This window comes from Aegilops tauschii, chromosome 6 (genome assembly GCF_002575655.3).
Source record: "Aegilops tauschii subsp. strangulata cultivar AL8/78 chromosome 6, Aet v6.0, whole genome shotgun sequence".
Lineage (NCBI taxonomy): Eukaryota > Viridiplantae > Streptophyta > Magnoliopsida > Poales > Poaceae > Aegilops > Aegilops tauschii.
In genome coordinates this window covers 380,071,509-380,083,266 of record NC_053040.3, presented here as the reverse complement: position 1 = coordinate 380,083,266, position 11,758 = coordinate 380,071,509, and positions in this window count along the sequence as shown.

Below are 11,758 nucleotides of genomic sequence, written 5' to 3'. Positions count from 1 at the left end.
TTTCCTGTAAGGCAGCTTGTTTCTTATGAGCAGGAAAATATTTTTCAGAGAAGTAATAAATCATATCCTGGGGACTACGCACACAACCAGGAGCAAGAGTATTGTACCAAGCTTTAGCATCACCCTTTAGTGAGAAAGGAAATAATTTGAGAATAAAGTAATAGCGAGTTTTCTCATCATGAGTAAAAAGGGTGGCTATGTCATTCAACTTAGTAAGATGTGCCACAACAGTTTCAGTTTCATAACCATGGAAAGGATCAGATTCAACCAAAGTAATTAACTCTGGGTCAACAGAGAATTCATAATCCTTGTCATCAATAAAGATAGGTGAGGTAGCAAACTTAGGATCATATTGCATTCTAGCATTCAGAGATTTTTCTTTATACTTGCATAATAATTTCTCTAGATCATCTCTATCCTTATAAGCAAGAATATCTCTAGTTGTCTCCTCATTCATAACATAACCTTCCGGTACCTTAGGCAATTCATATCTAGGAAGGCTAGTTCTAGCAGGTGTTTCAAGATTTTCAGTTTCAAGCTCAGCATCAGATTCAACAACATCATGTTGTATTACTCTAGCAATTTGTTCATCAAAAAGTCACCAAATGGCACATAATTATCATCAAGCAAGGTACTAGCATCATCATAAGTATCATTCATAGCAGAAGTAGCATCATCAATAACTTGCGGCATATCAGGATTAATAGCATGTGGTGGTGTTGCAAGTTTACTTATAACAGAAGGTGAATCTAAAGCAGAACTGGATGGCAGTTCCTTACCTCCCCTCGTCTTAGAGGGATAAATCTTAGTCTTAGCATCCTTCAAATTCTTCAAAGTGATAAATTGATAATAATCCCAAGTGACTCAACAAATATAGCTATGCTCCCTGGCAATGGCACCGGAAAAAGGTCTTGATAACCCACAAGTATAGGGGATCGCAACAGTTTTCGAGGGTAGAGTATTCAACCCAAATTTATAGATTCGACACAAGGGGAGCCAAAGAATATTTACAGGTATTAGCAGTTGAGTTGTCAATTCAATCACACCTGGAGATTAATTATCTACAGCAACATGATCAGTAGCAAAGTAATATGATAGTTTTGATAGTAGTGACAGCAGCAATAGTAACGGTAATAGTGATAGCAGTATTTTGTAGCAAGTGCAACAGTAACGATAGCGGTAGTAACTTAGCAAGAACAATATAAGATAAATTCGTAGGCATTGGATCAGTAATTTGTTGGATGATATTCATCATGTGACAGTCATAACCTAGGGCGATACGGCACTAGCTCCAGTTCATAAATATAATGTAGGCATGTATTCCGTAAATAGTCATACGTGCTTATGGAAAGAACTTGCATGACATCTTTTGTCCTACCCTCCCGTGGCAGCGGGGTCCAATTGGAAACTAAGGGATATTAAGGCCTCCTTTTAATAGAGAACCGGAACAAAGAATTAACACACGGTGAATACATGAACTCCTCAAACTACGGTCATCAGCAGGAGTGGTCCCGACTATTGTCACACCGGGGTTGCCAGATCATAACACGTAGTAGGTGACTATAACTTGCAAGATTGGATCTAGAACATGGATATAATGGTGATAACATAAACGGTTCAGATCTGAATTCATGGCACCCAGGCCCAAAGTGACAAGCATTAAGCATGGCAAAGTCATAGCAACATCAATCTTAGAACATAGTGGATACTAGGGATCAGGCCCTAACAAAATTAACTAGATTACATGATGAATCTCATCCAACTCCTCACCGACCAGCGAGCCTACGAAGGAATTACTCACTCCCTGTGGGGAGCATCATGGAATTGGCAATGGAGAAGGGTTGGTGATGACGAAGAACGAAGACCCCCCCCCTCTCCGAAGCCCCAAACGGACTCCAGATCTAACCTCCCGATGAAGAACAGGAGGTGACGGCAGCTCTATCTCGTGGATCGCGATAATTCTTTCTCCCTGATTTTTTTCTGGAAAAATAGGATTTTATAGCGTCGGTTTCAGGGTCAGCGGGGCCACCAGGTGGGGATAACCCACCTGGGCGCCTGGGGGGCAGGCGCGCCCTGGTGGGTTGTGCCCACCCAAGTGCCCTCCTCAGGTGACTCTTGGCTCCAGAAATTCTCTTTATTGAAATAAAAAATCCCCGCAAAGGTTCGTTCCATTCCGAGAACTTTTATTTCTGCACAAAAACAACACCATGGTAGTTCTGCTGAAAACAGCGTCAGTGCGGGGTTAGTTGCATTCAAATCATGCAAATTAGAGTCCAAAACAAGAGGAAAAGCGTTAGTAAAAGTAGATACGTTGGAGACGTATCAATAAGCTCGAACCAAATCGGAGAAGTGTTTCTTCATAGGATACCCAAAAGAAACTGTTGGGTACACCTTCTACCACATATCCGAAGGCAAGATCTTTGTTGCTAAGAATGGATCCTTTCTAGAGAAGGAGTTTCTCTCGAAAGAAGTGAGTGGGAGGAAAGTAGAACTTGATGAGGTAATTGTACCTTCTCTCTAACTTGAAAGTAGCACATCAGTGAAATCCATTCCCGTGATGCCTACACGAACTAGAGAGGAAGCTAATGATGATGATCATGAAACTTCGAATCAAGTTACTACCAAACCTTGTAGGTCAACCAGAGCACGTTCCGCACCAGAGTCGTACCGTAATCCTATCTTGGAAGTCATGTTATTAGACCATGGCGAACCTACGAACTATGAAGAAGCTATGATGAGCCCAGATTCTGACAGATGGCTTGAGGCCATGAAATCCGAGATAGGATCCATGTATGAGAACAAAGTGTGGGCTTTGGTGGACTTGCCCAATGATCGGCAAGCCATTTAGAATAAATGGATCTTCAAGAGGAAGACAGACACTGATGGTAGTGTTACTATCTACAAAGCTCGACTTGTCGTAAAAGGGTTTTCGACAAGTTCAAGGTGTTGACTACGATGAGATTTTCTCACTCGTAGCGATGCTTAAGTCTGTCCGAATCATGTTAGCAATTGCCGCATTTTATGAAATCTGGCAAATGGATGTTAAAACTGCATTCCTTAATGAATTTCTTAAAGAAGAGTTGTATATGATGCAGCCAAAAAGGTTTTGTCGATCCTAAAGGTGCTAACAAAGTGTGCAAACTCCAGCGATCCATCTATGGACTGGTGCAAGCATCTTGGAGTTGGAATATACGCTTTGATGTGGTGATCAAAGCATATGGTTTTATACAGATTTATGGTGAAGCCTGTATTTACAGGAAAGTGAGTTGGAGCTCTGTAGCATTTCTGATATTATATGTGGATGACATATTGTTGATCGAGAATGATATAGGATTTCTGGATAGCATAAAAGGATACTTGAATAATAATTTTTCAATGAAAGACCTCAGTGAAGCTGCTTACATATTGGGCACAAGATCTATAGAGATAGATCAAGACGCTTGATAAGACTTTCAATGAGTACAGACCTTGACAAGATTTTGAAGGAGTTCAAAATGGACCAGTCAAAGAAGGAGTTCTTGCCTGTATTGTAAGGTGTGAAGTTGAGTAAAGACTCAAAACCCGACCACGGGAGAAGATAAAGAGAGAATGAAAGTCATTCCCTATGCCTCAGCCATAGGTTCTATAAGGTATGCCATGTTGTGTACCAAACCTGTTGTGTACCTTGCCATGAGTTTGGCAAGGGGGTAAAATAGTGATCCAAGACTAGATCACTGGACAGCGGTCAAAATTAGACTTAGTTACCTTAAAGAGGACTAAGGAAATGTTTCTCGGTTATGGAGGTGATAAAGAGTTCATCGTAAAGAGTTACGTCGATGCAAGCTTTGACACTGATATAGATGAATCTAAGTCTCAATCTAGATACGTATTGAACGTGGGAGCAATTAGCTAGAGTAGCTCCATGCAGAGCATTGTAGACATAGAAATTTGCAAAATACATACGGATCTGAATGTGACAGACCTGTTGACTAAACTTCTCTCACAAGCAAAACATGATCACACCTTAGTACTCTCTGAGTGTTAATCACATAGCAATGTGAACCAGATTATTGACTCTAGTAAACCCTTTGGGTGTTGGTCACATGGCGATGTGAACTATGGGTGTTAATCACGTAAAGATGTGAACTATTGGTGTTAAATCACATGGCGATGTGAACTAGATTATTGACTCTAGTGCAAGTGGGAGACTGAAGGAAATATGCCCTAGAGGCAATAATAAAGTTATTATTTTATATTTCCTTATATCATGATAAATGTTTATTATTCATGCTAGAATTGTATTAACCGGAAACTTGATACATGTGTGGATACATAGACAAAACACCGTGTCTGTAGTAAGCCTTAACTAGACTAGCTCGTTAATCAAAGATGGTTAAGTTTCCTAACCATAGACATGTGTTGTCATTTGATAAACGGGATCACGTCATTAGAGAATGATGTGATGGACAAGACCCATCCGTTAGCTTAGCATATTGATCGTCCAGTTTTATTGATATTGCTTTCTTCATGTCATATACATATTCCTTTGACTATGAGATTATGCAACTCCCGGACACCGGAGGAATACCTTGTGTGCTATCAAACATCACAATGTAACTGGGTGATTATAAAGATGCTCTACAGGTATCTCCGAAGGTGCTTGTTGGGTTGGCATAGATCGAGATTAGGATTTGTCACTCCGAGTATCGGAGAGGTATCTCTAGGCCCTCTCGGTAATACACATCATAAGAAGCCTTGCAAGCAAAGTGACTAATGAGTTAGTTGAGGGGTGATGTATTATGGAATGAGTAAAGAACTTGCCGGTAACGAGATTGAACTAGGTATAAAGATACCGACGATCGAATCTCGGGCAAGTAACATAACGATGACAAAGGGAATAGTGTATGTTGTCATAACGGATTGACCGATAAAGATCTTCATAGAATATGTAGGAGCCAATATGAGCATCCAGGTTCCGCTATTGGTTATTTACCGGAGAGGTGTCTCGGTCATGTCTACATAGTTCTCGAACCCGTAGGGTCCGCACGCTTAACGTTTGATGACGATTTTGTATTATATGAGTTATGTGATTTGGTGACCGAATGTTGTTCGGAGTCCCGGATGAGATAACGGACATGACGAGGAATCTCGAAGTGGTTGAGAGGTAAAGATTGATATATAGGACGATAGTATTCGGACACTGGATGTGATCCGGAGGGTACTAGGTACATATCGGGTCACCGGAAGGGGTTCCGGGCACCCCCGGCAAAGATATGGGCCTAATGGGCCAAGAGGGGAAACGCAGTAGCAGGGGCTGCTGCGACCCCCATATGGGACGAACCAGAGGAGGAAGGAAAGAGGAGAAGAGAGAAAGGAAGGGGAGGGATTCGGCCTCCCCCTTCCTTCCCTCGTCCCTCCTCCTTCCTTCCCCCTCCGGAATATATGGTAAAGGGGGCCGAATTGGACAAGGCCCCCAAGTAGGACTCCTCCTATTTGGGGCGCCCCCCTTGGCTGCTCCCTCTCCCTCCCACCTATATATATGAGGGAGGGCAGGCACCTAGAACACACAAATAGTTGTTAGCCGTGTGCAGCGCCCCCTCCACAGTTTATGCCTCCGGTCATATCTTCATAGTGCTTAGGCGAAGCCCTGCGCGGATCACTTCACCATCACCATCACCACGCCGCCGTGCTGACGAAACTCATCTACTTCCTCAACACTTTGCTAGATCAAGAGTTTGAGGGACGTCATCGAGCCGAATGTGTGCAGAACTCGGAGGTGCCGTACGTTCGGTGCTTGATCGGTCGGAACGAGAAGAAGTTTGACTACATCAACCGCATTGTCAAACGCTTCCGCTTTCGGTCTACGAGGGTACGTAGACACACTCTCCCCCTCTCGTTGCTTTTCATCTCCTAGATAGATCTTGCGTGAGCGTAGGAATTTTTTTGAAATTGCATGCTACGTTTCCCAACACAACATGCATGCTACGTACCAATCCATGAAGTTCAACACACGGCCACACACCAACAAACATGCTACCAATCTATCACAACTAGCTATGAACCCTTGCTGACATGGATACAACCCCTAGCATGCTACAAATCCATCACCACTAGCTACCAGAACATCACATTATCAACGATCGGCAGTGTACGATCCTATAACATGGTCACCGATATAACCCTACCACATGCTCATAGGTCTAGCTAGAACGAGTACAGAGAAGGGGGTGCTCGAACTCATAGCCATCGGTGCAGCTCAAAGGAGCGTGTTAAGCAGATCGGAGAAGAGGAGGAAGCGAGTCGCCACCGCCATGTACTGCCGATCGGAGAAGAAGCACCACTTACTTGCACGTCGGTGTTGATTCGCGTGGGAGGAAAAGCTCGAGGGGGGAGGGGGATGGTGGCGGGAGTTTGGGCGGTGAGGTGAAGCTGGCTATATAGGGTGACCGAATCGGCGGGCGGTGACCCCAATTCCTCCTACCGCTTTTTTGAAGACGCGCGTGAGCTTGCGCCATCTCCGTGGTCGCATGAGCTTGGCACCGTGTTGTCCTCCCCTACATCACACAAGCCTGGCTCGCTGGAAACTATTGATTCGGCTGCTCCCAACAGGTCTGGCTGAGAGATGCTTTAAGGTCCATGCAAAGCAGGGCAAAACATGGAAAACAAACAACCAAACACCCCAATTTCATCACACAAAGGCCCAACTGATTGGGCTCTATGCGGGTGATGTTGGGGAACGTAGCATGCAATTTCAAAAAAATTCCTACGCTCACGCAAGATCTATCTAGGAATTGCATAGCAACGAGTGGGGGAGAGTATGTCCATGTACCCTCGTAGACCGAAAGCAGAAGCGTTAGTTTAACGTGGTTGATGTAGTCGAACATCTTCTCGATTCAACCGATCAAGTACCGAACGTACGGCACCTTCGAGTTCTGCACACGTTCACCTCGATAACATCCCTCGAACTCTTGATCCAGCAAAGTGTCGAGGGAGAGTTCCGTCAGCACGACGGTGTGGTGACGGTGATGGTGAAGTGATCCGCGCAGGGCTTCGCCTAAGCACTACGTGAATATAACCGGAGGCGTAAACTGTGGAGGGAGGCGCCACACACGGCTAACAATGTTTGTTGTGTGTTCTAGGCGCCCCTCCCCACATATATATAGGTGGGACGGGGAGTGGAATAGCCATGGGGCGCCCCAAGTAGGAGGAATCCTATTTGGGGGCCTCCTCCAATTCGGCCTCCCCCTTTCCTTATCTTCGGAGGGGGGAGGAAAGAGGGGAGAGGCGAAAGGAAGGGGGAATCCTATTCCCTCTATTTCCTTTCCCCCTCCACTTTTACTTTCTCCACTTAGGCCAACCCATATGGGGGCGCACCAGCCCCTTAGGGGCTGGTCTGTCCCGCCCTTGGCCCAATAAGGCCCATATCTTTGCAGGGGGAGTGCCCGAAACCCCTTCCGGTGAACAGATACGTACCCGGTACCCCCGAAACACTTCCAGTGTCCGAATACTATCGTCCTATATATGAATCTTTACCTCTCAACCATTTTGAGACTCCTCGTCATGTCTGTGATCTCATTCGGGACTCCGAACAACATTCGGTCACCAAATCACATAACTCATATAATACAAAATCGTCATCGAACGTTAAGCGTGCGGACCCTACGGGTTCGAGAACTATGTACACATGACCGAGACACCTCTCCGGTCAAGAACCAATAGCGGAACCTGGATGCTCATATTGGTTCCTACATATTCTACGAAGATCTTTATCGGTCAAACCGTAATGACAACATACGTTATTCCTTTTGTCATCGGTATGTTACTTGCCCAAGATTTGATCGTCGGTATCCTCATACCTAGTTCAATCTCGTTACCGGCAAGTCTCTTTACTCATTCTGTAATGCATCATCCCGCAACTAACTCATTAGTCACATTGCTTGCAAGGCTTATCGTGATGTGCATTACCGAGAGGGCCTAGAGATTGATACGTCTCCAATGTATCTATAATTTTTTATTGTTCCATGCTATTATATTATCTCTTTTGGATGTTTAATGGGCTTTAATATGCTCTTTTATATTATTTTTGGGACTAACCTACTAACCGAAGGCCCAGTGCAAATTGCTGTTTTTTGCCTATTTCAGTGTTTCGCAGAAAAGGAATATCAAACGGAACGAAACCTTCGCAAGGATCTTTCTTGGAACAAACGCAACCTAGGAGACATGGATTGGAAGTCAAAGAAGCAACAAGGCAGCCACGAGGCAGGAGGGCGCGCCCAGGGGGTGGGCGCCCCCCCACCCTCGTGGGCCCCTCGTAGCTCCACCGACCTACTTCTTTCGCCTATATATACTCTTATACACTGAAAACATCCGGGGAGCCACGAAATGTAGCGATCCGGCCTCAGACGGTCAAATCTCTGTGCATAAGTGTCATCCCAAGATCGGTAATGCTGACACACACAGTACTTGAAGGATTTATAACAGAGTGCAATCACACACTTATTACATCGAATGTCTCAAAAGAGAGCTTATTACAATAATATGGCTTAAGGCCGTCTAAAATAAGATAACTACGGAAGCATCGAAGGTAAATGAGTCCATCAACTCCAACGGCATAGCTGAGTGCACGACAACGACCTAGCGCACCTTACTCTTCGTCTGAAAAGTCTGCAACATAATACGTTGCAGCCAAGCGGGTCAGCACATGGAATATGCTGGCAAAATAACACTTTAGAGCAATGAACATGTAATAGCAATAACTATATGCATATATGGCTGGTGGAGGCTCTAAGGTTATCATGTTTTTGCGAAAAGCCAATTTTTCCCTACAACAAAGGAATATGTTTTGTTTAACTATCATGGTGGTTGATAAACATTGAGAAGGTTCCTCCAACTCAATCCCAATTAAACAGTATTAAGAACTCAACAAATTAATTTAGAGTGATGAGATCAAATCAATAATTCAAGAACCAGATACTCAAGATGTCCATAACCGGGGACACGGCTAACCATGATTAGTTTGTACACTCTGCAGAGGTTTGCGCACTTTTCCCCGCAAGACTCGATCTCCTCCATTGGATTTCTCGCACTACATGGGTTTGAGAAATGGATGACCGAGACACGGTCTTTCAGAAGAATTAACTCTTTACTATGGGTAGACAGTACCACCTACATCCCCTACATCTGCTAGTCTACCACTGAAAGAGGTCACGCAACATAGTCAACTATGCCAGAGCCCATAATGGCTTGTGGCTGCACACGGAAGTTTCCAGCATGAATAATCTTATGATCCCTTTGAGCCTGGGTGGCGAACCGTAGGATGATCACACGGGTACTCTGGGATATCCTAAGACAACACTGGATTCTCCAGGTGCCCGCAACCAATCCACCCAGATGTGTATTAAAGTAGCCACCTTAAGTTAACCATTAATTAACAACTCTCACATCTCTCATGAATACACTCAACCAATCCACGTCTACGAGCATAGCATAGCAGTAAGCATAACGTAGAAGTAACTCCCATGGTTTGATATAAAGGACAATAGGTTATACCTCATCATCTACTTCCCAATACCCACATGTTATCAATCCTACTCATGCAATGTTTGAGGGTTGAAACTAATGCATAAAAACTGGGTAATAAAGGGGTATGATCAAAGTGTTACTTGCCTTGCTGACGATCTGAAAACCCTAGTGACTCGTAGTAGCACGCTTCACACTCTGGAAATTCTATCGCAAATAAACAATAGCATACATAAGCACTCAAGCATAGATGCAAGGGTAAACTCAGATGAAAAGTCCAAACTGAAAGTTCAACTGAAGAGTTTCAATTTCCAAAAAGAATCAATCAAATCGGAGCTACGAAACTCAAACTACGATCAAAAGAAGTTCGAATTCAAATCTGCTTGCAACCAAATTTTAATTTTTCAAAACCATGTTCAAATTGATTAGCTGGAAAGAGGGGTTCAAGACGAAGATTTTGGCGTTGGTTTCACTGGATTTGGACGAACGGTTGAAAAACTGCGAGGGTTTGAAGATCAGGGGCTAATCTGCGATAAAAATAATCGCGGATAGGTCCCTGGCCGAAAATAAAAAAAGAAAAAGAAAAAACTACGGTGCGAACGTTCGCTAACAGAACTAATCTAACGAAAATCGTTCACTAACAGATTTAAACGAACGAACGTTCGTTAAATAGATAAACCCTAAAAAAATAAACCGATCTAACTAAAACCGAAAAAAACCGTTCGGTCAGCCGGTTCTTACCGGTTTAATGAAAAAGACCGGCGGCGGCGGCGAGATCGGATCGGCGGCGGCGGCGGCTGCTCCTGCGGCGGCAAGGGGTGGCGGCGACACGGGACGGCGGCGACGGCGTGCGGCGACGGGGGCGCGGGGCGCTGCGGCTGCGGCTGCTGCTGCTTGCAGGAGGCGGGGCGAGGCGGGGTGGCGGAGGGCGGCGGCGGCGCGTATATAAAGGGGGCGAGGGCGGCGTTGGCTTGGGGAGGGGGCCGGCCCGGGGAGGAGTCCGGCTCGGACTCCCCTCGGCGTCCATGCGCGGCGGGGAAGGCGGCGGCACGCGGGAGTGGGCCGGCTGGGTTTCGGCCCAGTCGGTCCGGGAACTTTTTAAAAAATAATAATAATAATTTCCGCCGAAGAGAAATCCTAATAAAATATAAAAAAATCTAAAATGCCAAAAACAATTTTCACCGTCTAAATAAAATATTTAGAACAAAGTGAACATTTTTCTGGCCTAAAAATGCAATTTTGAAAAATACATATTTTTCTAGTTCAAATAAAATCTTGAATAAAATCCAAATAAAAATATTTATTTGATTTTAAAATCTTTCCTCCAATATTCCTCTCTTTTTGAAGAAGTCATATTATCTTCTCTCTTTTATTTTAATATCGGAAATATTTCGAAGAGAAAATTATTAAAAATCAAAATGATCCTCTTTTCAAATTTGAGATAATTCAAATATGAAAATAAATGAAATCCCCAACTCTCTCCGTGGGTCCTTGAGTTGCTTAAGATTTCTAGGATCACAAAAATAATGCGGATAAAATATTATATGCATATGATGACCTATGTATAACATCTAAATTGAAAATTGGGATGTTACAAACCTACCCCCCTTAAGATGAATCTCGCCCTCGAGATTCGGGTTGGCCAGAAAATAGGTGTGGGTGGTCTTTCCGTAGGTCTTCCTCTCGTTCCTAGGTGGCTTCATCCTCGGTATGGTGACTCCACTGAACTTTGCAAAACATGATAACCTTGCTGCGCGTAACTCGGCTGGCAAACTCGAGAATCTTGACGGGTTTCTCCTCGTAGGTCAGATCACTGTCCAACTGAATTGCTTCTAGGGGCACTATATCTCTGAGAGGAATATCGGCCATCTCAGCATGGCACTTCTTCAACTGGGAAACATGGAACACATCATGAACTCCTGACAGTCCTTCAGGTAACTCCAACTTGTAGGCCACTTCTCCCATACGCTCCAACACTCGGTATGGTCCTACAAATCTCGGGGCTAACTTTCCCTTAACTCCAAATCGTTTAACTCCGCGCAGAGGCGACACACGAAGATATGCTCTGTCTCCGATCTCATAGACTACCTCCTTGCGTTTTGTATCGGCATAACTCTTCTGCCAGAACTAAGCTACCTTTAGTCTGTCGCGAATCAACTTAACCTTCTCTTCGGACTCCTTGATCAGATCTGGTCCGAAGAACTGGCGGTCTCCAACTTCATCCCACATTAATGGTGTCCTGCACCTTCTCCCATACAAA